This window comes from Corapipo altera, unplaced genomic scaffold (genome assembly GCF_003945725.1).
Source record: "Corapipo altera isolate COAL_440 unplaced genomic scaffold, ASM394572v1 268, whole genome shotgun sequence".
In the NCBI taxonomy this organism is placed as follows: Eukaryota; Metazoa; Chordata; class Aves; order Passeriformes; family Pipridae; genus Corapipo; species Corapipo altera.
In genome coordinates, this window is record NW_020884901.1 from 7,359,155 (window position 1) to 7,386,965 (window position 27,811).

Genomic DNA, 27,811 nt, shown 5'->3' on the forward strand with positions numbered 1-27,811 from the left:
AAGCACTGCCTCCTTTTTTTTTCCCTTTCAGTAAAACATCAGGGTCTCACATTTTGGTGCTCTAACGAGGCAACACAGTGGGTTCCTCCTATCCCACGGGTTCAAGGATCCATGGCTGATCAAATTTAGGAGTTTCAGTGACAGCATGGTACTAAGTGAACATAAATCATTATTTATACCAAATGGCTCAGTAAACTGCACATGGTGCACAGCATTTCACCTTCTACTTCTCTCTGCAGAGAAAACAAGCTAAATTTTTTTTTTTTACGATCTCTTATTTGCTCTTTTTCACTGCTAGAGAACATTTGTCTAGAAAACTGTCTGTGACCTGTCCAATTGGTACCTTGTTACAGCTTATAACAGTCCCAACTGCCAGGCCCTGCTCAGGATTGAGCTGAGACTTTAAACAATAAGACAGTCACTATAAACAGCCCCATTGTCAGAATCTCATAATCAAAGCAAATATACAAGGAAGGGGGATGGGGAAGACACCAAGACATAAGCAGTGATGTTTGCTTCCTCCCTGCCAGGCTTTCAGATGAAGTTTCTAAGCTTTACCTGCATTTTGGGTTGGTAAATGATCCTTTGACAACAAACATAAGCGTGAAGGGAGAATAAGCAATCTCCACGACAGTGAAGTTATTCTCCCTCCATCCAAGGTATGTAAATTCAGATGATCTCTGCTGCTTTCTTGTAGAGAATTGTTTTGCTTCATAGTGTTTAAAGTGAAGCAGATAACTCCCCCTTCCTCTCCCCTCACAGCCAAGATTGAAAATAATATGGGAAAGATGTCCAGAGAGCTGATAGAGTCTGGCATCATTTACTCAGGATACAGAGTGTGAGGAGGAATAAAAATGCAGACTCAACAGTTTCAGAAAAGTACCAGCACAGCAAGAAAGGCAGGAGGACAGATTGCTGGGATAGACTCCTTCTTAGCAACAAGATCTATGGCAGCACAGGTTTTCTGTTTGTTGTATGGGTTTAAGAAGGATGTATTTTTGCTCGGATTAAATAAAAAGGAATATTTTGCTTTCCCTAATTCTCCATTCCCCTCTATCCTCAGAGGCTTGTGTTTAGCTTGAGTAGAAGAAGAAAGATTATTTTTTATGCTCCAATTTCAGAAAGCTGCTTTCAGTTTGGAATCAGCTGCTAATAACTTTGAGACTGGTGTGGGAAGAAGATTTTTGCCGTGGGAGGAGGGAGCTGAATCAGGTCTCCGAAACTGCTGTCTCCATTCCACCCTGCCATGCCCTCACTATGCAACCTTGAACGAGTCTTAATTTGGGCACTCAGGTTTCTTAATTTGAGCACTCAGGTCTCACCACCTGTGAAAGCCAGACCATGATCAGATTAGCTGCTTTCACTGCTGTTTGCTCATAAGGACACAAACTGTCACTCTGGAGCACAGACATTCCGACCTGGCTTCACTCTTTCTGGCAGCAATAACCCCAAACTTCTGAAAATGCCAAAAATCTCATCCAGAGCAAATGTCCAAAAAATCCTGCTCAAGGTGGAAATGTCCTGCTGGGTCCCAGGTCACGTTGTGTCACCTACAGAAATTTTACATCCAATATTTCAGTCTGTGAAATGCACTGCTGAACTTTTCATTTATTCAGAGGAATATCCACCCTGGCTAGAAGTCCAAGTGTCTGGTAGCTTGACCCAGACAGCATGTTGTTCTTCCTTTGCTGTTTGTATTCCAGGGTTTCACATGGAAACACAGAGGCTGCAGCCATCTCCTAAATCCTCAACTCTAAAGACCCTCTGACACAGCAGTTCCCACCTCAAACCCACTATGAAAAAACTGCAAAATTCTTTTTTGTTCTCGATTTCAGCTGCACCCCACAATGTGGCATGGAGAGCAATTTGGCATTGCCTGTTGATGGGGTAGAAAGAAGAAAAAGGAATGAAAAAGGCAAGAGCATAATCAGTTCTGTGCTGGTGTGTGACTGGGTGTGAAGTGGATAGAAAGTCGTTTTCCTGAGTTGCAGTCACTGCATTCAGCCACCCTTCAGCAGAGCAGAATATTTCATCTTTCAATACCATGGACAACATGCCTGATCTCAAATAGAAACTGTCCTTCCTTTTACACATCCCTCATAATAATCTGATTTATCCCAGACAGCTTTTTCCATAGGATGTATCTCACGCTGACTCTCACATTCTCTTTTGAAGGCAGAAAGTCATATTGCACCTGTTATGAAATATTCCTTTGATCTAAGGGAAATCATGAGCAATTTGTGCGTGACATTTACTAACTAATGTGCTGAGGGAATATTACTCCTAGAAAAACACTATTTTCTGGTAGTTTCAATATACTGAATAATGCTATGCCAGTGATGATTCATCTGGAAAAGGTAACTATTTCAGCATGATGAGCAATATTAATAACAACACACCATACAGAGTGCTTCTCAAGCAGACAGATCCTAAACCCTCCTGCAAACCTTTTATATAAGGACCATTCAGTCATTCAGTGAATTGTAGACACCTGTGAGTAAAGCAGGAATGGGAATTTCTGTACAAACCATACAGCAACAGGGAAAAGGAAAGTGGGACTGGACTTGAAATACTGGGAGAGTGAATAAAACAAGCTGAAATCTGACACTGAGTATGGTGATCCCACAGCCTTAAAGAAAGTGTATTGGGTTAAAGTGGTCAGTGTAGGGTCTGTCAAGGCACAGAAGAATCAGGGCTGAGCAGTGATTAATGCAAAGGGAATTTTCTATGGAAGTTGCTGGTCGCAGCCAGCCCTTGCTCTCCTGGCTCCCAGGATGGTGCTCAGAGCCTGCTGTGCCTGAGTCATCAGAGCTCCCCAAGACCTGGCTTGGATCCATCAGCCACAGAACAGACTCAAAACCACCTTTCACCAGTGAGCATCTCACCTGCAAGGATTTGTTACCCCCTAGACAGCCAATAAGCACTACACCACATTGGAAAAAGCCTAGAGCCTCTATTTCTCCCTCTCCTGCCCACAGTGCCCTCCTAAATACTCTCTCCCAAGTACTGATCTGGCTCACCCTTGCTCCAAGAGTTGACAACAGGACAGTCTGTGGGGGCTGCAGAAAATGTCAATGTGGTGGGAATTTTAATGATCACTTGCTTAAAATTTAAGTCACAGTGACATTGTTACTGGCATACAAGACATTTCAGGAACCTTAGCAACTGTAGTACCAAAACACCCAACAAATATCTGCTGAAATTTGAGAAACACGTGGATATAATAATGTATTGTGTGGAGATAAAATGCAGGCACAGCCCTTGCCTACAGTAATGATCCAAGCTTTGATTCAGCAAAGTGCTTAATCAAGTACTTAACATTCAGACAAGCACCAATGCACTTCCTTTGGGGCTTGGCTACACACTGGAGAAATCTCTCTGCCCTTACCTTTTCCCCCAGACATTGCAAACCCAACCATCCTGTGCTCCCACGCTTGTAATCCTCCTGAATCCAGCACTTCATTTTTGACTAATTGGATGATCCACCCCAGAGGTGGATTCAGTTCATTTTGGAATGAGGTGGTGCAGACAGCTGAATTCACACCAAGTTCACAACATTTCCACAGGCATCCCACATTTAGACATCATCCAGAGCCCTCCCTCCTTTCCAGAGGACTCTCTGTAGCCCTGGGGTTACATTAAGTAGACGTTACCTCTGTGCTTTATGGAGATAGTTGTGGCCACCACCACCACATCACCAGGTTTTCTGAGGGAATACACCCCAAAGCAGGGATTTCTTGCTTGTATAGGGTTGCAGAAGAACACAACATCCCTGCTTTGTGCATTGTGGTAAGGCACAGGTTTGGATGAGTGACAGCTGCTGATTCAGGATTGAGAGGAGCTGGGCCTGTTCAGCCTGGAGAAGAGACAGAGAGGGGCCCTAATCCATGTCCATCAGTGTCTGCAGGGAAAGGGCAGAGGATGGACCAGGGTCTGCTCGGGGGGGCCCAGCAATGGGACAAGAGGCAATGGACAGAAATTGATACCCAGGAAGTTCAACCTGATCATGAGGAAGAACTTCTTCACCATGCAGTGACTGAGCACTGGTTGCCCAGAGAGGCTGTGGAGTCCCCTCCCTGGAGATGTTCCAGACCCATCTAGACACAATCCTGTACCATGTGCTCAGGGATGGCCCTACTTGAGCAGGGAGGTTGGACCAGGTGACTCACTGTGGTCCCTTCCAACCTGACACATTTTGTGATTCCGAGGTGAAGTCTGTGCTCTGGGCAAGTCACCTCATTTGCTTGTCTGTGCAGTGGGGCAATAGGAACATCTTTCTCACACAGGCTTTTAGAAAATATGTAAAATGTCCATCGGTTTCCTCAGAGCCTTTGAAGTTGTACAGCACCAGCACAAAGGCATCTACACTCAGCTGTGATTCCAGCTGATAACAGGACACTGATCCTCAGTAACAGCCTCAGACATCCCCTATGACATTCTGTCTACCCAACCTAAAGCCAAGCTTTTTTTTATGGGCACAGCATAATTTCAAGACTATTAGGCTGGTTTTGTCCCTCACCTCCAAAGTTCAGCCTAAATTCCTGTTTGGTTTTGGCTCTGTGATAGGAACCCTGAGTTTATTTTCCCATTCCTTGCCCCCCGTGGAGCTGTTCTCTTTGCATGCTCAGTTGTTTCCCTTCCACGGGTTGCTGTACCCTCCAAGGAGTTGTTAAGCTGAACGTGTTGTGGTTCTACTTTTGTATGTTAATTGATACACTTTTTAATTTTATTTTTGCATATTATTAGAATTTTTATCATTGTAAATTAGATTCTGAAGAGTCCCTCTAAACAATTGCTGCTTGCCAGCAAGATCTCAGACAAGCACAACCTCCTTCAGAGGAAATGCTGATGAAATTCAGTCTTGTTTCTGAATCACTGATGCAAAAATCCCACCTTTAAGAACAGAGAAGGGAGGGGGGAGCTTCCATTAATATAAATACCTAATTTCCACTGACATTTACAGGGGCTATGATAGCTTCATGGAAGCAAAATATAACCCAAAGGATTACACTTAAAATATTTCTACAAACCCACCTGATGTTTTCTAGTGCTCAAACATTTATAAAAGGCAGTTTTCTTAATACTAAAAATGAACTCAGGGGAAATAGGAAAATGATTCAAAAAAGATTTGGTTTTGAAGTTATTTCTTCAGACTTGGGTTATAAAAGAAAGGCTTAAATCCACAGGATTAATTGTCCTATTCACACTAGTATATAACAGTATCCCTGCCAGCATTCATTTCTCTAAATATACATGGAAGGAATTTTTCCCTGTGGAGGTGGGGAGGCCCTGGCACAGGTTGCCCAGGGAAGCTGTGGCTGCCCCATCCCTGGAAATGTCCAAGGTCAGGTTGGACAGGGCTTGGAGTGTTCTAGTGGAATGTGTCCCTTTTTTTAAGGTCCCTTCCACCCCAAACCATTCGTTAATTCTATGATTCTAAATATTTCAAGCAAGCCTAGAAGTTGTAAAAACTAAATACAGAATTGGTTGAAATAAAAAAAAAAAAAGGCAAAATTAACTGTTTCATCATCCTATGAAGCACTCTTGGACTAAAGCACATGTTTCCATGTCCATGGCACAGAGTAGGCTGGAATACAAAACCAATCTTGCAGGGTAGACTAAAGTTGGTGCCTTGACACAATTCACCTCTGCTAAACTCCTCAAAACCAAATGCATACACACCTGATATGTGACAAATTCCCTGCTGGCAGTGGGCCATGTTCTGGATGACAAGTTAATTTAATCTAAATAAGGGAATAAGGGAGAAAATTGCTCCAAAAGCAACACGAAGCAGCAAGATTCCCAACTCAGCTTTCCTGTAAGACTCAAAACAGTACTAAACATGTTAAAGGATGAAGGTTCCCTCAAAACATGTCCTTCAGCTCCTTAATGGATCCCGTGCACTCTGCAGGGAGCAGCAGCAGGCTCCAGCCAACAGGGCTGCCTTCCAGCAGACCTAGCAAAGGCACTGATTTACTCTGACAAGCACTAAGAAAAACAAGGAAAGAACAAACTTTGCGATTAGCAGTTATTCCCTTCCCTTCTCTGCTGTCCCTTCCTCTTGCCTGGCTGTATTTAAGCTCTCAGACAATGGGGATGGGAAAATTTTCAGTGCTAGTCCTCACCATTAGTTTTTCACTTTAATTTTATTTTAAAGCTCAGTAGAAATCAAAGTCAGTGGAGCTTGAAGGAGATGAGATTAAACTAGAAAATATTTTGAAATCTAAGAAACAAGAGCTTGCCTGGGTACCAAAATGTTTTATCAGCTTCCCACACCACGTTCTCCATGGAACCAACTGAACTGTGTCACCTGCTTCCTTCTGGCTTCAGATCACCAAGCAGGCCAGTGCTTTGGCTCTCAATAAAACAGATGTTTAGAGAGAAAAACCTCTTAAAATACCCTTAATATATACTGTGTGCAGTAAATTAAAGAAAGGAACAATTGGTTGAGCAATTATTGAACTCCATTGGTGTCTGAAAGCTGGTTTTCCAATAAGCCCGAGGGCTTGGCTCGGCTCCCCACAGTGATCCACAGTAAATCTGAGCCTGAGAGCAGCTTTGTGGTGGCAGGTCAGGCTGGGCTTCAGTGTGAGGGTGAAGAACCCAAGTCCTCTTGATGCTCACTGATGGGCTGCCCTGTTTGCCAGTGCAGTCAGGCTTTGCTCTGTGACAGTCTCTTGGCAGCTCCGTAAATCCGACTCAAGTCTTCAGCTCCATGTACAACTTTCAGGTCTTGTTCTCCTTCTCAGATGGAAGAGTAACTTTAATGATATCCAGCACCTCTATCATTAAGAGATAACTGGCTTTTCCTCAGTCATTTTTCCTTCATCTCCTTTTTCCTTTATTGCCTTTGTAAAACTGTTACGGCTGGGCAGATTTGGGTTTGCAACATCTCAAAACCGGCTGCAAGGGACGAAATAGTGAGTGAAGATCTCATATACTGCAGGACCATGTTTTCTCTGTATAAATATTGGATTATCAGAGTAAAAAGACTCCCTGGGATTTAGCATCGCACTGACTAGAGCTGAGGACAGAAAAAGGGATGGCAAAGCAAACAAGAGTGGAAACTCTTCCAGAGTTGTACTTGCTAACCAAATTTCTTTCCCCTCAGAGGCAGCAGATCCAAGAGATGATTTTCCTTGCTTTCCACCTCCAAGATCAATAGGCAAGCTTTAACTAGGTCACAGATGAGATACCCAAAAAAAGAAAACTGCTTTCTAAGGAGTAGTTTCTTCTCAGCAAATAATTGGCAATTTCTTTGCCAAAGAACCTAAAGAGGCACGGAGCAGTGTTTCAGGTTGATCAGTCATCCTCACTGTGCAAGAAATAGAAGCCTGGCTCAGTTTCTCTACCTTTTAATTACACTTTTCCCTAAATCCATTGGATACAAACCCCAAATAATTCTTTTCATCCACCTGAAGTTCAAATTAGACACATAATTCTTCTTCAAGAGACTTAGGTGGCAGCAACAACAGCATTGCTCTGAGGTCTCCAGGCAGGGCTTTTTACCAGAATCATTGGGTCATTTAGAGCACATGATCATTTCCACACCCCTTTTCTGTTGTTCTTATTATCAATAGAGGAAGACAGACTACTGACTTCCTCCAGGTGTTCACATATCAATAGAGTAAGAACCTTCTATCAGGCAGAGAAGGAGCTGCAAATGTGAAGAGATGGAGAATTTTCTCTTTCCCTTGGTAATATTTTCAGTGCTGGTTTTCCTTCCACTTATTCCTGTAAAAACCTGCTATTTGATAAACACTTCCTCTAATAGCATGTTCCATATCCACAGGGGTTTTTGTGTGTTCAGTACATCATGAATCATTTTTTTCCCCATGGATGCCACAAATACCCTGATTAAGCCATTATTGTCCTGCCCTGTGTTAATTCTCAAGTGTCTCCAGACCAAAACTGCAGACACAAGTCCCACTGCAAACTTCTTGGTAATCTGAAGTGATGAATATGATGAAGTGAATCCCACCTCCATCCTCCAGCCCCTGCTGGGTTGCAGATACGTCCATGAGGATGGGGCAGCAAGTAGAAGCCCTTTCATTAATTTTGAATGATGCATTTCTATCTCCAGCTATGAATAAACCAGATCAATGACACCAGCATGTTTTATTGGGCCTCCTGTGCAATGAATTGGTGGGGAGACAGGCAGGGAGATGGAGTCAACATGCAGATGAGATTTGTAAGTGAGGACATATTGATTATTTCCATCTCAGTTCAGGCAGTAATTCCACACAACGCCTCTTCTCCTGTTTCAGCTCATTATTTATGCCATAAAAACACTATCTCAATGATAATAACAGGCTTCATTTACAAGCCAGAGCATAAAGCATCGATGCTTAAGATTTCAGGAAGTGAGTTAAAGGAAGTGAGAGAGATTTAACAAGTCCAGGAGATGCACAAAACTGCTGAGGCTCATCTTGTGGCTTTTTATGCCCTCCAAAAGGAAGATTGAGAGCAGGTGTTAGATTACCAGGCTTTTTATTAATAACTCAAGGCTTATATGAGGATTGATTGATAGCCCAGTCAGCACTTTCCCAGTGAATAAAGCTCTCCACACTTTGTGCCATCAGTAGACTGTCCCTTCTCCAAGGGAAAGCATCAGGCCTGCTCCTGGTCTCCCAAAGGAGATTCCCTAGGAGAAGATCCCATGGGATGTGTGCAACACAGATAAGGTTTAGAGCTCTGATTCACTTCCAGAGGTTTTTCCAGTCATCAGAACCATCATCATATAACCAGAATGACTTATCCAGCAACAGCCTCACCCTCCAAACCATCTGAGGAAATTTCTCCACTAGAATGGGTCCATGATAACACCTGGGCTTCAACTTACATAAAGGAACATCACTCCAGACATCCACAAATGAAGCAATAAAAACTTTTTAGGAGACAACTATTTCTTCTAATTATTTTGCCACATCTGTCCTTTGCAGCTGTGTTCAAATAATGACATCAACCTCAGCCTGCTTCCCAAATAGCCAAAGGGCAGCTGTGGTTAACAGCCTGTAGGAAAAGCTTCATGCCTTCAGTTCTCTCCCTTAATTGCTAGGAAATGGTCCTGGAGCATTAAAACATGGCTGATACTTCTGTGTTGAAATCTCCATAGAGCCATCAAGTGCAGAAATAGAGGTGAGCTGGGGACCCAGCCAGCCCAAAAGCCTTGGCTAAGCTGTAGTTAAGGCTGTGCATACATCAGAGAAGTCAAGAGAAAAGGAACAGCAGAAAATCCTCTTAAGGTAGCAAGGAATTGTTCACTAAAGCAAGATCTACTAAAACACAGAAGTGGAGTTAAGATATTCCAAACACCCCTCGACCACTGCCATCTCCACAGCCAGGCAGAGCATTTGATGGAGGCTCTGGTGGAGCATGGAAGTTCTGGTGCTGTGCAGAGCACAGGGCTCTGCTTCCCTCACTGTTGCATCAGTCATGAGCCTTTAAGTGCTTAATGAACCCAGGTAAGAGGAACAGGCCTAAAATATTTATAGATACAGGACTAAGCTGAATGCACACAGGTGATTACAGGAACACCAGACAACATTATCCACAAAGTTAGTGCCCAAGTTCTCCTGTATTCAAAGACAAAGCAACATCAGCACATTACTGGATAGTTTGTGTATGGATTGAAATTCTTAATGGGTTTATAGTCCTGATAGAGCCTTTTTAACCTGGCTATTCCTAATTAGGAGAGTCAACAGAGTTCCCTGGATGCTCTAGGAGCTCTAAGTTGTCCTTGTACATGACTTCGGGACTAAGATTCTGCTCAGATATTCTTGAAACTTTACTAACCCCAGTAGTCTGGGCACATCTAGGAAACTGCAGCAGGGGAAGGAAGAGTTTTCTTAAAAATATTTAGAGTCATATAGGAGAAAAGCATCCCCTAACATAAGCTGTTGGTTTGCTCAGGGCAAACTCTGACAGCAGAGGCCATTGCCAGCTGAAGTGAAAGGGATGGTTTTGTCACTTCTCAGGCATGAATAACAACCCTTGTAATGAAGTAAAGATAAAAACTGTCCCAGAACTTGTCCAGGAACCAGAGATGAGTCCAATCTCAAGTATTCAAGAGGTAAATCTCACATTTCCCCAAAGTCAGGAAAACAGGTGGAAATGTATTATTGATGAAGCCAGGAGGGAACCGCAGCAGGTTATAAATGCAGGTGGTCTTATTTAAAACCTTTGTGGAGATAAGGGATATGAGCAAGGAAACTGAGAAATGGTAGATTTTATTGTGCCCTGCCAGTCACCTGAGGGCACAACCTTGCCTCTCCTGAGTCCACAAACTTAATAGGAAACAAAAGCTCATGGCATCTTTGCCCTTCCCTGGCCTCTAAAACATCTCAGGTCAGCAAGGCTCTTCAGGATGTGTCACCAACCATACTGCTGGGCAGGACACTGTAATTATTCAGCCTCTGTGAATTTTTAAATATGAAACCTGTGTGCATGTTATTAGAGCACATCAGCTGGAAATCTGCCATCCCCAAAGGCCAAGCACAGCTACGAGCTGAATTATGAGAGTAAGAGCAACAGAAAGGAACACCTCCCTGCCAGCTCCTTCCCTGACTGCAGACTTATGCAAATGGACCAAACACAGCCACCAGAACTGGCCCCAGTCGCAGAATAAATCTGTCTAATAGTAACAAGGAAGGAGGGGGAGGCAAGGAAAGGATCTGTATTAGGGCAGTGTGCAGTTAGAGAAGCTCATATAGTACAGCTTGCCCTGAGAATCCTTCTTCTGATCACACCAAGCTTTTCTGAGTCATTAAACCTCCTGATCTGCATCACGTCCAACTTTTGTGAACTTCACTGCAGTCAGTGGTGAGAGGGAAAACATCCCTGGGGAAGGGCAGAGACAGCAGCAAGGATAAAGATTTTACAGCTCTACCAACTGATATTCTTTTCTCTAGGGGAGAAAATGAGACTCTCAAAAAGGAAATGAGAGGAAAGAAGGGGAAAAGGAGTCATAACAAAATGAGCCTTCACCCTCCTGAGCCATCACTATCCACTAGACCAGACTTCTGCCACTCTGCCCCAGCTCTCTGCTTGTCCACAAATGCAGGAGCACAACCTCCTTTGACATCTTCCCTCCCTCCTGCCTCTGCCTGGACTTGGGGAATAAAAGAGGATGTTCAGAAAGGCTCCAGGGGATAAAAAAAGTGGCCCTTGTGCTTTTGATGTGGTTTGTGATACCTTTGCTACCTTTCAGCAGCTGCCAAGGTGCAACCTCTCCAGTGATTACCAGAGGCTGCCTTTTTGATTAGGCTATATTTAACAGCTTGTCAAGGACAAGGATGGGTGGGTTTGTGTGCTGCAGAATAGAGTTGATTATGATTAATACACATCTACTAAATACATGAGTAATACAAGGACAAGCAAGGGGTCTTCTTTGGCTCCCTCTGCTCCATATCAGAAGAGCTGCTTCCTGCTTTAAGAAACAAAGTTGTATTGTTCTTTTCACCTTTTTAAACACTTGTACAGCAGCTCCTTCTTCTTCCTCTTACCCCTCTCTCCCCTTTTGAAAATAAAACTGTGAGCCATTCTTATACAAGAGCTACAGAAATTAAATTATTGGGTTCTCCTCTGGCCCTTGATCTCAGGCAAATCATTGAATTAAAGCTAAATACCCAGTTTACAAAGCAAAAAGCCAAACCAGTACTCCTCAATTCTTGCAGGGATTCTGTGGAGTGACAACTAGCACAGTATTTGTCATCTGCTTTGTTGTTACCCACTGGCACATCCAGCCTTAATTAGACAAGTACAAGTCAGCACATTAGTTGCAACAGTGCTTCTTTTATTCTGGTTCTTTCCTGTTTGCAGTCACAGTCCAACACTGCAAACTTTTAGGTGCAAATTCATCCTGCAGCAATCCCACTGGAGCAGTTTGGGTCTGCTTTAATTAACCTGTTTGCAATCATTGCCATCTCCACACCACCCAGAGCAGGAGACAGAGGTCACTCAGCACTGGGCTTTGTTTTTAAGCAACAGATGAACTTTTTCATTGCTGCATAATATATGCTTTATATAATGCTTTAGAAGTGCATCAAGAGTATTTCTGCCAGCAGTCACCCTAGGAATGGACACAACACTTAAAATTCCTGAGCTCTCAAGCTGCTTCTCCACAGAACGATCTAGGGTTTTTTTTAAGAATTAGACAGTCCTAGTCCACATCCTGCTTGCACACAAGTCTGCAAGGTGTCTCTGGGGTTAACAACTCTCCAAAAGATTTGGGCTCATGCAACAATTCGGAGTATTTTGGTAGATGCCAGTAAATTTTTCCTCCTTACTCATCACAGGCTCCCTTGACTTGCCAATTTTCTCATTTTTACATTAAATACTCGTATCTGTGAACTGCTCAGCCTGGCCCTTATCACCAGAGAAAAGAAAGCCTCATATCTTCTGCCTGCTGGGCTCTGCACACCTCTGCTCTGAAAGCCCAGCAAACTTCTCTTCACCTTATTTCTATGCAGCAGTGTCAGAGGGGCCTCTGCTCAGAATGACAAACCAGTCCACAAATCACTTGGGAATCTTCTGCACTCAATTTGCTCCAGCTCTGCCTGGCAAACAAGAGACAGGAGGCACATATACATTACTACTGATTAGTCCATGTCACCAGTATCAGCAGCCAGGCACCCGGGCTGACCGTAACTTTAAATATTGATAACCAAACTCATATATCATGGGCCTGGGAGAGTGACAGTTTCAGTGCAGAACAGCAAAGGCTTTCTACAATAATCAAATACTCAATAATTCATGAAAAATATATCCCCCCCCAAATCAAATTGGAAGCTATTTTGTGTAATATATTATTTAAAATTCAATATCATAATGCACACAACTTCTGCTCCCACCACAGAGGACCGTTTCAAAATGTGATTATGTGCGGACTCTATTTAAAAGTGACAATTTTGCTTTTCATTTGTTTAACAGCTTAAATGGAAGAGCTCAACTGGAACTAAGTCATCTGACAATGAAACCAAAGCCGACATAAGCAACTTTACAAACTTCCTGACAACCAAAAAGAAGGATGAATCTTCCTCATTGGTAACACAGATGAGTTCCCCAGTCTGATGCTCACCTTTACAATTTTTTCAGTGCTTAGTGAGAGGCAATATTCTGCAAAACTGTCTGACAAACATTTTCACAGTTCTGCTGGTCTGTCTCCAGGTAAAAAAAAAGAGGGGGGGGAAAAAATCTGCTTACATTCCAGGGAATAGAAAACAGCTTTGGCTTTGCATCTGTTTATTCCTGTTGGAAAACCCATTTCTGTAAGGGAAGGTTGCCTGGTGTAAAGTGCCAAGAGAAGAGGTTTTTGCCCTTGTAAACTGAGTGCACTGGAGCATAAAATACCATCAAGATTTGTGACAAAATCCACTGTGGGCAGACGTCACTCCCCAGCAGCCACGGGCGAGGGGTGAGGTGGCACCGAGTGATTGAGGGGCCCAATCTTGCACAGGGATCACAGAGGGAGGGTTGGCAGGGAGGAGCCTGGGCAGCCGTGGCTGAAAGGAGCTGCCTCCAAGCGCAGGGACCAGTTTTGAAGGACAAAAGCACTTTGTGAAGAGGGAAATCTCAGCCCGTTCGTGAAGTGTTCGCCAGGAGAGTCTGCGAGCATCAGTTCAAATTCCAATCTTTTCTTGAGTGTCTGCTGCAGGTTAAATCTTTATCTTGTTCTCTCCAAGAGTGGGTTTTAATGAAAGTAAATTTGAGGGAACAAGCACTCAACTCTCTCATTTATCACCCTAAAGGCAAAAGATGCAGTCTTGAACAAATTTTCTCTTCCCATCTGTTGCTCTGCATTGACTGTTTCCCATTCCTTTAAACACTTTTGATATTTGATGTCCTTTTGCTTATTTTATTCCTTTAGCTCTGCAGTCCCAAATCAGAACAAAGTCAATTCTGAGCCCAAATACTTCTCCTTTTCACAGCTGCAGTGGGGCAGCTGAGCAGGGCTGTGCCTCCCACGGGTACCACTTGGCAATGTGCTTTCACTGCTGCCTGGGAAAAGGGGTTGAAGTCCTGGGGCAAAGCTGGTGCCCATGAGGATGTAACCTCTTGTTCCAGATCATATGTTGTGGTTCAGGCTCTGCTCCCATCCCTCAGTTTTTCAAAAATTTCAAAGTTAACGTGTATCAGTATCTCAATTTAGGGCACTGTTCAGTGAGAGCAAAAACCAGACTGCTGTCCTAGGACCCGCTCTGCCAATTACTGAAAATATTTTAAGTGGGTTTTTTGGCACCAAGAATGCTTGTTTCTGCTTCCTTCTGGTTAGCTGTTTCTTCCATACCTCATGAGAAACCAAGAATTTAAAATACTTTGGCTTAGACTTGTTTCTGTTCATCTGTGCCCTCATTGGAGGTTCTCAGCCTCACATTATATGTGCCTGATGCTTTGCCACTGACATTCTGGCTTCATGTTAGTGCCCAGCGGCACAGGAAGAAGGCACAGAGAAGTCACAGTGCTCACTTAAACATCTACTTTCAGAGCAGCTAAAGACACTTAATATGTTAAACCAAAAGATTAAGAGGTGATGCCATGACAGTGAATAAAAGGAAACTACCAGGTATGAAAGAATTCCTGTGACAGAGAAAGACAAAACAGAAACAGTGACTTCAAGTTTTAAAGAAAATGTGAATCACCACCTGTTTCAGCAGAGATGAGCTATTCAGTCCTCTGATCTCCCTGTGGATGCTTTGACAGCAGTAGTGACTTAATAGTGGGGGAAAGCAGAGAAGAAATGGCAAGAAAACACACTCCTGTGAAATGATATTACCAATTTGAGTCATATTTTGGAGGTTAGAGTGGTTCATAAACATTCAGAAGGTGCAGCATTTTTTATCAGTGACCCTCCAGACATCTCATGATCTGACCAACAGCTGGCTATGGGTTTCCCATGATAAATTCCCTATATTCCCAACTTGAATTCCCTGCCACCACAGTTTATAAGTGAGTTGAAGTACAGCAACAAACCCACACCTCCAATGCCATAACCACAAGCACATTTCATGCAAGTGCCCAGTACAACAGGATTTCACATGGGGGTAGAAACAGGAGAAAAACATTCTGCAGAGATCCCAAAACCTAGGAAATGCTCCTAGGAAACAGCAATAGATAAAAGTAAAAAACAAATCAGAATAATGGTCTTTACAGCAAAGTCCACAAACTCAGGGCTGTGGGCATGGCAACATGTCTGTACCAAACAAGCTGAAACAACTGGGAGGAGATGGTTGATTTGGGTACTAAATCACCCCAGATGATGTAGTCAGTGTGGGTGACTGAAGAGCCTTGTCTCTAAAGGGTTGACCACAACTGAAACAGGCATCTTTTTTGGGGGAAAAAAATGGAATCTACAGCAAAGTCAGCCTGTGAGATGCTGGAATTCTTCAGAGTGATGTGGCACTGTATACGCAGGCATTCACACATGGCTGCATCTCACTTTTAAATGTCTCTCAAGACTTGTATATTAAACAGAAGAAGGATTTTTCCAGGAACTAACACAGTTGGCAGCCTTTTTAAAGTAATTTATGAAAGAAGAAAAGTAACAGAGTCAATTTAAAATAGGCTGCAGCCTAGACTTTGATAGATGAACAGATCTACTAACAAAACCTCTCAGTTTTCACTGAGCACTGTCTTCTTATCTGTTAATCCTGGTGAGAAGAGAATAAGGAAGGCAGGCAGCTGAATAGAGGAAAGACCTGGGTGATGTCTAAACCAGAGAATAATCAACCAGAGATCAACCTCCCTGTTTTTTTTCCAGATCCAACCAGACAATCAGCTAAGCTTTTCTTCTTGCCTTCTGCTCCCCTTCCAGGAGGGGTTGAGTAAGATGACAGTGATTCACAGTGCAAACTGTTGAAAGAGTCCAATATATAATTCCTTGAAGAACAGCCTTAGAGCTCCAAGGGAGTGGTCCCTCTGACAATCTAGGACATTGTGCTGGGGAGTAATAACAGTTCCAGCTGTAATATCAGGGAGGTGAGAGCAAATAACAGCACTTTTCCCAGCTGGTTGCATAGACCTGCTCTCAGGCAATGTGTAGGTTTGCTCCTAAGGATGTTGCTTGAACAGAGTTACATCTGTGTTGATTCCTAATGAAACTGTCTCAGACATCAGCACACCATAAACTGGCTTAAAACCTTCAGAATTAATTAGGGAAAGTGCCATTTTTTATCCAGAAGCATACTGAGAAAAGCTAGGCACTTCCATGTGGAGTATTTCAGGAACAAGCTGGGATTTCTGGGATGGGTTGGCATCTATTGGGATGTGTGGAAAAGATAAGTCCTCTCAGTGCTATGTGTTTAACTGCCTCACTGGAATTGATGCTCACGGTCCCAGCTCCATCAGCAGTTCTTGTCTTTCTGCATCCTCAGTGGAGCTCCTGCCCACCACACAACCAGATATCCTCACACAGATCTCTCATGTGATATTTTTAAACATCCTTCTCTTCTAAGTTTAAAAATCTAAGTAACTTCCAAGCCTTAGCATTTTTTGTTCAGTGAATCGCTTGATTTGTGACAAGTGCTATAGGAGGAAGCAACACACTTATGCCTCAAAATCTGTTCCTGTCCCTCAAGCACAACCTTCCTCCTAAACTGGAATTCATAACCCATTAGTCTTTATTGCAGAAAAAAACCCAACTGTATAGACTTGAAATGAAACTTAAATCAAGAGGAAGAGAATAATCACATTATTATTACTTCAAGAAGGTTTACTGCACGTTCTGCTGGAGTTCCTCACAAACATTAACACCAACAGAACATGCAGTAAGCAAAACAATTCCATATTTAATTGGAAAAGAATCTGCTTGATTAGGGCCTCCTGTATTTCTGTAGCAAAACAGTGAACATTCCCTTGTCCAGTAAATCCATTATATCACCACACTGAGATGGAAAAATCATATGCCAGACTGGATGAAAGCAAACTCAAGCAAAAAAGAGGAGCTTCTTGAGCAAAACACACAATGTAAGTGAAAACTGAGATTAAAAGAAAGCTGCTACTCAAGTATCAAATGAGCTCAGTTCTGCTCCTGTTGCCACTGTGACTGCTTCCTAAGCTCAGATCTGCAGATCCCATCATCCATCTTTTTCCTAAAGCCCCAGCTCCTGGAGTCACATGATGACACATGAGTCACATGTTAAATCAAATTTTACCCTCTCTGGGAGGGGAAAAAAAAAATCTTGAAAAAAACCCAAGAAATTATTAAAAAACTCAAAAATACAGACTAGTTTATAAAATAAATTATTTTTGAGCCTGCCCTGAAAAGCATCATCTCCCGCCTGCTCTGCCTGGTAGAGGCAAGTGAATGCCCAGAGCTGTTGTGCTGCAGCATTATAGCATCCAGACAGCTCTTACTCTTTCCCCAAATCCTACCTGAGCTCTGGGATCTGCAGCACAGCTTTCCCTCTTCCTTGCTCTGCACTGCATCATTACCCGAGGCTCCCTCCCTGCACTCCCTCCCCCGGCTCTGCTCAGCTCCTCTGCACTGCAGCACTGCCTGAAACCAGCACTCCCAGCCCTTTTCCCTGCTCTGTCCTATCCTGGAGCATTCCAGCCCCTGCTGCTCTGCTGCCCAGCCCTTTGGTCTCCCCCATTCCCACATTCCTGTTCCCTGGTCCAGCTTTCCCACTGCAGCACTGCAAAATCCTCTGGCTCTGCCACCTCCTTCCCGTGCTCTGGGGCACAGCCCAGCCTTGGATCATCAACCTTCCTGTTTTCCTTTCTACTTTTCCCATTCTATTCCAGTCTGTAATACTGCTGAGGCATCCCACAGCTTTTTTTGATAATTTTTTATTCTCTTTAGTCCACACCTGTGGTGCTACAAGGATTCCCCTCCTACCTCAACATGCCCCTCCATCCTCTGCCAGGTCCTGCCCTCCAGTCCCACAATAAGGTTTTCTCCTCACTCCATTCCTTGAGCACAGCTTTAAAATTTCTATATTTGTACACAATTCACTGCTCAGGGACAACATCAGAGCATGCTTGGCAAGTACAGACTGTTTAGAGAGTCATCCTGGATTTACTAAAGGGAGGTCATGCCTAACAAACTTGATTAATTTCTTTGAGGAGGTGACAATGACAAGGGACAGGGCGAGGAAGTAAAGTATAATTCAATCAGACTTGAAGAGCCTTTTGATACAGTACCACATAAAAGGCTAATTTATAAGGTTAATATGTATGGTATCAGTAGCAAAATACTTATCCATGTAAACAGCTTTTTTTTAATTACTCTGCAAAGAAAGTAGGAGGCAAAGCAAACAGTGGCTGATCATAGGAAAGGGAAAAGGAAATTATCACAGGAACTTTAGGTATCTGTGCTCTCACACCCACATCTTGCAGACATTTTAATTTCAGCACCTTCTAAGAGGATTCCCTGTAGAAGCTGCTCATTTTGGAGACCAAACACCCTACACATGGTGAAGGGTCAGAGTAACATCCTTATTGTCTATAGGACATCTGCATAATGCCATTTATATCTGCATCAATAATGCTGCTGAATACACCAATACACAACCTCACAGGCACCACGTGAGAGGAACTGGTGGTGTTAAAAGCACACGAGGCTGTTGAGGTGCAGAGAATGTTAAACAGAAAGCCAGGAAGGAATCAAATGCAAGACTCAAAATTCAGGATACAGCCTTAGTTCTACCAAGGCAATCCTACCTTTCTGTTGCTCCACAGGAGACAGGATGCTGCTGCCATCAGCTGTCTTGCTCCAAGGTTATCAGAGGTTGATGATGACAACAGCAGAGCAGTTTGCTTGCCCTCAACTGTAGATCGTGTTATTCTTGGCTATTAAAAGATTATTTAGCAGAATAAAAATAGCCTTCATTCTCAGTAACTACCATAGAAGAAGGTGTTTTCCCTTTTGCCATGGCTGAGCAGGTGGTGAAACAGCTACAAGACCTCTGGAAGGTGCCTCCACAGAGCCCTGAACCACCATCCAGCTCCTTCCCAAACCAGAGGCTCCAGCAGGGCCCTGCTCCCCTCTGCCAGCACAGTCAGTGTTTCTCTCTTTTCCCCAGAAAAGGCACATCTGTTTTCAGTAAACGCTGTAAATTAGTTAATGTTTGTAAAGTGCTCTGATCATATGAAGTGCTGGATAATTACTACATATTATCAATATAATTTGGTGAGATTGTGCCACTGCTCCCTCCTCCCTTCAGCACAATTCTGAGAGAGTTCTCTAAGACTCTCTTTGGGGCAAGGGCTCATCTCAAAACAGTCTTACTCCTTCTTGAAGAGCCTCAGAAAGTAAATAAACTACAACCCTGAGGCACATCTTTGGGATCATTCCCTACCCACATTTCTGGAAGCAGACTGACAGATGCCTCACGAGGAGGAGCTGCTCTTTGGGAAGTGGCAGTCCACAACTTAATGACCCAAACAACACAGAACAGATACTAAAAGTATCCTAAATCATAGGAAAAAGCAGCAACCTCTACCAGTGATGGGCTTAAAATACAGACTAGCAAAGTCCCTGGTCTAGCACTACCTCAGGCCCTAACAAACCTCTCTGCTCATCTTAATACATCCCCCAGATTCTGCCCCTGGAGTGAAAAAAATGGCAACAACCATGAACTGCTTTTCCCCACTGCCTGCTCTCTGGAACCCTCTTCCAGCAAATCCTGGGTTTTTACAGCCTTTACAAAACACAGTCTATATAAAGCACTTCCTAGTTACAGACTAAAACCTGAGAGAAAAATAAATTTTAATATAAGAGAAATAAACTTAATAATAGGCAGCCTAACTCTCCTTAAAAGATACAGAAAGAACTCCTAGAAGGTCTTAAAATTTACCACCAACAGAAAACAGAATCCTAAATAAAATAAAGCCAAAAACACTCAACAAAATACCCAGGCAAAGAACACAACTACTCCCTACTCCTTCAGACTGCTTATAAGGCTGCTGCTCATCCCACCTGGATTTAAGGGGCTAATGAGCAGAAGTGGTGTCAGCTGGGAAAACAGGCAGAAAAAATCAACTAGTTACAAGTGTTTTCTAGTTTTCTTCCTTAGTCCTAGGACAAACCATCTAACTTGAAGGCAAAATTCCCCCCAGATCTGTCAAATTATTAAGAAAGTAGAATGGAAAAAATATTTGGCCTGTGACAAGATATATTTAAAATTGCTGAAGTGAGAAAAAGAAAAAAAATGTTACTAGAATATCAGTTCCTTTTAAAAGTGAAAACTACCAGACTATGAAAAAGGTGTGATTGGAAAGCTGGAAGACTTCTGGTGTACATAAAATACTTCACAGAGCACCAAAAATGCTTGCTAACCCTTCCTTACACCAGTGCTTCTTACAAGTGTTACCTGAGAAGGAATTTTTTCACAGATTCTGGATTTATATGTAATAGAAAACATACAGAATACATATGGAATCTCATGAAGAGAGATCCTGTACAGGTAAGGATGCACACTGATCTAATCCATCCAAGGTTGTCTGGGAAACCTTTGATCAGGAGGAAACGTTGAGCTAAGATGTTAAAAATCATGGAGAAGCTTATTCCTAATTCAAGGTTTGTTCATTATGGATTTGTCTCTTAGCACTTCTCTATTTCAGAGGTTTTTACCTTTGAACTTTTACTTTCTGGAACCTTCCGTCCATGTTCTGAAGGGATGGGATTCAATCCAGATGTCAAAATGAAGCAAATCAGACTCAGAGCTAATTCTCCTGGTTAAACCTACAGCTAACAACAGACCAACATTAGAAGGTCCAACAAATAAATATAATGCTGACACAATTTTCAAATAAACATGAGAATATACCAGTGTTTATGAAGCATGTGCCACTCGAGGACCTGGGAGGTCCTTGCCTGTTTCTGGAATTGCCAGATTCATCTGTGTAACCTGGATCTCTCCAGCTTCTGTCCCTGTTCTCAGTGTCACTTGTTTATAATGGAGGGGCCTTGATGCTCCCAAATCTTTCAGAGACAGACTAGGAGACTAAAATATTTTTGTTATGGGTGCGATTATAAAGCAATAGAAGGGAACACACTATAGCAAACAGTGGTCCAGATCATCTGCAAGTGCAGGTGGGTGTAGGTGTGCTGAAATCAAGAGATTCAATGCCAGTTAACAAATTCTGACTCTCCTGCCTAGTCTGCACACCAGGGCACAGGAGCTGGAACACCTGGTCTGCAAATCCTCAAGGAACAGGTTTCATAGGAAGCTCTGGTTTGTTAGGGGGGACACAGAAGGAAAGATATTTTCTTGACCAGGTTTTATTTAGCTGGAGGGAGAAAGAGAAGGATTAATTTTCTATCTAAAAGCCAGGAGGGCTTGGCAGAGACAGACCTGTTGGAGCTGGTCTGCACCAGACCACCTCTCCTGGCCCATTCCATGTTTTCCAGAATTGTTGTAGCTCCTGGTTAAAGCTTTTCCTCTCTCAAATATGTTCATTGCTTCTCATCTTACCAAGGGAGAAGGATTGCTTTAAGAAAAAAAAAAAAAACAACAAAAAACTAGAAGTTTCAGATTATAAATACATCCTATTAGGGTTTCTTTTTCTTTCCTTCCAGACAAAAGCATTTCTGCTTCCAAGCCTGATGGACCTGCTGACCCTGCTGATGTGGGTGGATGGCTCTGCATGTTCTGAATCATTTGCTTCCTTTTGAAGTGTTGCTTTCCCCTTATTTCAATTACCCTTCCTTTATAATTACACGGGCTGCTCCAGCGAGCAGGAGTGCTTGGAGCTGACAGACCGTCTAACAACAGGGCAGGCTGGGTGTGGAATCCACATCCTTATCTCTCTTGGGCGGTGGGGAAGGTGGATGTTTAATGGCACAGGAGAAATTGTTCGAGGATATTCAGCCTCAAGCACTTTGTGGTGGGTTCACTGCCCGGGCTTTCACCAGGCTGAACCGTGTGTAATTGCTCTCCCTGTCCCTGGCAGAGTTATAAACCATATGTACAAGGATCACCTCCCTTCATTCCTGCTGAGTGATTGCCTCTGTGACAGTGGGAGTCGATGAAGCTTGATCCCACACCTATTGAACCCAATGGGAGTCTTTTAAGTAAACTTGAGAGGGATTAGTTTAGCCCCCAAAAGGTGCAACCAGCACTGATGTGGGCAGGGCAAGAAGGGAAGGGTGGGGGAACAACAAGAGACCACCTGCAGGTGGCATGTGGGTGGTAGAGCTGTGGTGGGGCCAGGGGTGAATCTGCATAAAATTCACAGTTTTGTTCTATGTGATTTCTCAAAAAAAAAAAAAATCAAAACCCCAAATTTGACTTTTATTTATTTATTTATTTATTCTGATTTTCATCTTATTTGCAACCAAAATTAAATGGTTGTGTTTGTATAGGAATTTTGCCAAGCGGCACATTTTTTTGTCAAATATTGAGCTTCATTTAGAAGAGACACAGACATTTAGCCTCTGTGTTACAAGTCAAGTTTCCAGTGAAGCTCTACCCTGTCTATTCTAAGAAAATGCTTTATTAGGTAGTTTTCCAAAAGGTAATATTATTTCCCAGGCTTCTTCCTGACTTCTATCCCTGTAAAAGCCACTTTCATTGAATATCCCATCCATACATTGTGCTAATAATGTAATGTCTATTATTAGCACACAGGGATATTGGCAAAGGATCTATTCAAAAGGTCCTAAAACCTATCCCAAAATAAAGGCAGAAGAGCTGCAGCAGTGCAGAAAAGGCCCAGCTGACTGGTGTTTATTGTAGAAAAAGGGATTTTTTTTTTAGCCAATTAATTACACATTTTAAATTTAATCTTAAATTTAAATTCTAGGAAGCAACAGCCTGGGGAGAGGGTGTCAAAGGCTTTCTTTAGCAGTGGTTCAGTTCCTGCAGTGAGTCTTGCAGAAGGGGTTGTAATTGCTGCTCTGCTCTGTGTGCTTGGCTCAGGTACCTGTTGGTTATTTAGCAACACAACATTATCACTTGCATTATTTTAGCTCTGTATGAAAGAGATTAAGCTGCTGGGAGTGGCTGAGCAATACCAGAGGATAAGAACAACAGGACTATTTCTTCCCTTGATTCACCTGGGAATTAAAGGTGTAGCAAATAGGTTGTGAGACTTTGGATTCTACAACTTCCACTACTCCATCTGCATTTCCCTTCATTCTGCTTGCTCTGTGCTCAGGCAGCAGGTGAAGGAGAGGCAGGGATGCTTTCCCTCCTCAAAGAACTCAGGCTGCAGCTTTGTCAGCAAGAGGAAGGCACATCCCTCGCATTCCACAGGGATCAGGAGGATGTCAGTGCTGTCACAGAGCAGATCAGTCTGTCCAGGCTGCAGTCACACCCCACAGTGCTTTGAGCTGGAGTTAGAGGGCATCACTTTGCTGCAGCAGTTGTGGAGATTCCCATCTCCCTCCAGCAGGTCCAGCAGCTCCTGGTGCTGCTCTGCTCACACAGCAGGTTCCTGCTGAAATCCCCTTTTCTGTGCAGCCTGAGCCTGAGGGGAGGAATGGCAGGAGGGAAAAGAAGCAGGGCAACTGAAGAGAAAAACAGAATAACCACAGAAGTCTGGTTGTACTCTTCTTTTATTTACTTTCAGAAAGATCAATGTTTCTAAGCAAAATTAGGGATGGTGGGGAAGAATGTTCTGCTCTGAGATTCATTTTTATTTGGCTTTTATTGGAGCTGACTTAAGAGTTCAGCACTATCTGAGACATCTGTACACAACAATTCAAGGAGACAGGGAAAGCCACAGCTTCCCCACCCCACAGCAGGAGCCATAAGGTGTTGTGTTCTTGGTGGGACATGACCAAGTATTTTTATTTAAGGACTCTTTATATTTTTATACATAATTTTATGTTTGTAGGCAGCAACAGAGGCTTAAAATTTCCTTGGACCTTTCAAAGTGTTCCTGGGAGCCAAAGGTGTTCACAGGAATGAAACATTAAATTATAACAGAGGTGTCATGGCTCAGACCTCTAAAAGGGTCTGGCAGCTGCAGGAAGCAAAGGCAAATAATACCCAGGAGTCTCAGCAATGGCCCTGGATTTTTAGACCTTTTTGAAAGCTAAAATACTTTGTTTAATTCAATATTAACAGATTAGATCCAGGCAAGCCCACCACCATGTGGAAGGACAAGAAAGCCTAATTTATCTTCAAATGTGTGTATCTTCCACAAACATCTTTGAAAGCCTGAAAGTTCATATATTGACAGAGTTATATCTGCAAAGGAATCAAATGGTAGATCAGATGAGGAAAAATACACAGAAGTTTCCCTTATTCAAGGAAACATCAAGATATGGCAGGAACACAGGCTCTGTAAAGAGTGGAGGTTGGTTCTTTATGGATGTAATGGGAAGGGAAAGTTATTCCCACAATTTTCTGAGCCCAGACAATCTCATTTGGCACACACTGAAGGAGAGGAGGAGAGGGCTCTCGCATTGGGAAAGAGTCAATAGTCTGAGATCTGCACAATTTTGGCTCATTTAAGGCTTTTGGAGAAGACCCAGCTCCTCATCTCTCCTGGGAGTGACTGGGACCAAGGCAGAACAGCTCCCAGAGTCTGCCATGGAGGAGCTGCTGCTATCAAACCACAGCTCTTCTTATCACCTGGGTCCAGGCTCAGGGTTGGTATTACAGGCACAAAATAATGAAACAATTTAGAGTTTCCTCTATATCTCACTTTCTAGCAAAGGTTCTACTGCCACATGGGGGTTTTATTTTTCAGAGCAGTCATACTCTGCCGTGACTCAGTCCCACCCTGAGGATTTTCCAGCTTCACCTGACCCTGGGAAGCAGAAAATGGGCTACAAGTGTGATCTGGTTGTTTTTTCTGAGCCTTCACTCATTCCTGCTGCTCTCTTCTGCCCTCCCAGGCCTTCTCAGCCTCACTCTTTAGCTTTCTCTGGCTTTCACAGTTGTCATTCTTCAAAATCCAAGATAGGATTGAACTAAAACCTTGAGCTAACAGCAGAGTGCCAGGCTGGCATACATTTCTCTCCCAATTAGAATGGATGAAAAGCTCAGAGAGAATATTCAGTGGGTCTGTATTTGCTGGTATTTACACCACGAAATCTCTGTGCAGGTCTTCACCCCACGAATTACCTTGGCTTTGCCTCACCTTTGCTCAAACAGCAGAAACTCATGAAATGCAAAGTCAGATGGCTCTGAATGCTAAGCCACATGAAATATTTGTTCTTCAACCAGCCAAAACTTTTTTATAATCAGGGTTCACATGCAGGTGTTTGCTGGATTATATTCTCTTCACTGTGCACACTGTGTTCTCTGCTCCTGGGGCAGGGAGATCAGAAAGTTTGCTGCCTGGGTAATTCAGAGAGCTGCCCAAAACACACCAGAATTAAGAAACATATTGTTTGCTAAGACCTTCTAAACTTATTCTGCAGCACAGTGTTACCAATAAAAACCAAATCAAATGAGGCAGATGAAGAACATCATCCCCACAAAGTTGCATTCCTTTCTGGAATTAAAAACTTCCCCTGTGTGTGCACACACTTACTTCTATTTGTAGATCACCTGCTGTGTGTTTTGGGGCATCTACTCACTGCTTTACCTTCCTGCCTCAAGGCTGGGTCTTCCAGTGCAATAAGAATCAGTGGACACCAAGTTTACTTTCTCTGTCTGTGGCACATTCTCATGCAGACTCTGAGATACAGAAAAATAACCCTGAGAGCTGCCAAATGATTTTTTTTTTTTTTTTAACTTTTGAAAGGCTTTGCCCTGGCAAATCAGTTCACCGTGTACCAAAGATAATTAGGGCATCTTATTTAAAACTTACGATCTAATTAGTGGCTTTAATGGTAGTTAATTACACAGAGAGCAACAAAGCAGTTATATTTCCTACCAGGCTTCTTTTAAGTCAAGGTGCAGGTACTTACCTAGGGCCATAAAGGAGAGTGGCTACCACACTTAACATCTAATTACACAAAATTGTCCACAGTAATTATGAGCAATGTGATTTTATTTATCTGGCTTAATTACTGGGGCTATGCACAGTCCCTGACCTGGCACGGTGACAGGGAGGACAGAAAGAAAAAAAAGTTCCATCCCCTGTGTGAACACCGTGGTGGGACTACAGACTTCTCATCCTGAGCTCAAAGGCATAGACCAGCAGTGTTCCTGAGGATTTGGATATCCTCTGATCCCAGGGATTCATGGGAGCCATGGATGTATATATTATGGACAAGGGAGTGCCTTTACAGAGCCCCATGAGATGTTCAAGATGACTTTCTCACACCACAAGGAACCCACTGTTACCAGCGGGCATAAAAAGGACAATTCATCCTTTTATTCAGCAGAAGGGACATTCTATTCCCACCATCCACGTCTTAAATCTTTCCCAGGCACCATTCATTGTTGAAACTCCCTAGAAAATTTCAGGGCATCTCCAAAAAAAGTCACTGTCTCGTAAAAAAACACTTTTCACTCTCAGGGGGAAGCACAGGAAGTTTTTTGTCTGTCTCCAAACTATTCTCTCTCATCTTCTTCATGTTTAACATGTGTATGTACAGATATAAACCCAGATACTGCTTAAACCTTCTGACTGTCATTAAGGAAATCTGCTCTATATTTGGATCAATCTCCATCATTTGCAAATCCCAAGAGAATGAATAACTACAGTGTGTTAGTGCTTGAATCCATAAATACAGGAATAGGTCATGAGGAGTTTGAGTGAAATGTGGTTCTTTTGACTTGTCCTTTTACACCATTGGACCAGGTGGAAATGTGTTAGTGAGAGATGTATTGATGCTGTCCAAAAGTCCATCCAGCCTCTTCCACTTCTTGTGACAATAAAAGTAATGAGTGCTCCAACAGGAGGAGAAGAGTTTGTATCAGTATCTTGTGTTGTTGCCCAATCTCTGTCTTCTCATTAATTAATTACCCCTGATGAAAGGGCTACCTTTGAGTTGTAAAGTTTAAAGTGATATATATGATTTACATGCCAGAAAGACAGCTGGCTTTATGCCCACAGCCTTGAAAAACAGCATTTTCAAATACTTTCACTTCATAAAATTGCAGGCAGCAGCATGTACAGCTCTGCTTCTCAACTCATCCCCTCAGGACATTTCCATGTTATAGCAAATCACTTGTTCTGTGGCTCACTAAGATTTTGAATTAGTAGTAAATACATTTTGACCTTATTTTTCTCCTGATAATTGCTCTATTTATAGGGAAGTCACTGATTGTCATGCTAATTTCTCCCATTTGAGGATTAGTTTGGCTCCATCAGAAATAATGTGTGGTATATAATATTTAAAAAAAAAAAAAAAAGAAGAAAAAAGTAAAAAAAGGGAGCTGTCTCCTTTAAGAGTGGATTTCCTTTTGTTCCATTTTTTTTAATGAAAGCTAGAAAAAATACCCATTGGTGAAAAGAACAATGATAACTTTCACTGACAAGTTAGGTCATTCTCCTTCTTTAGATATCAGTTCTCTGTATTTTATGCCTTTGTTTTCTATAAAGTATTTCAGCATCAGCTTAGAGAGGAATGGCCTGTCATAGTGGCATGTTTTATAGTCTTCACACAACCTATCAAAATATCTGTGGCCAGATTAAAAAAAAAGTAAAATTCTGATTTCTCAGTTTTCAGGGCCAGAGTTCAGATCTGGGCAAGGGCAAGTCTTTTTGTTGTTGTTGTTGTTTTCTTTTTAAGAAATCCAACCACAAGTGCTACTTTATTTTCTTTTCTCCCTCCCCGAGCTCATACCACACAATCAGTTTGAGATACCTGACCTTGCTCAGAGCACAGAGCACATCCAGAGTGTTCTCCTCTCCTTTTCCATCCTGCAGCACCCTGGGCACACCCCACACTTGGGGCACCTCTGACTGTGAATCATTCCGGGCTTGGTGGCCACTGGCAGGGGGGGTCTGGCTGTCAGTG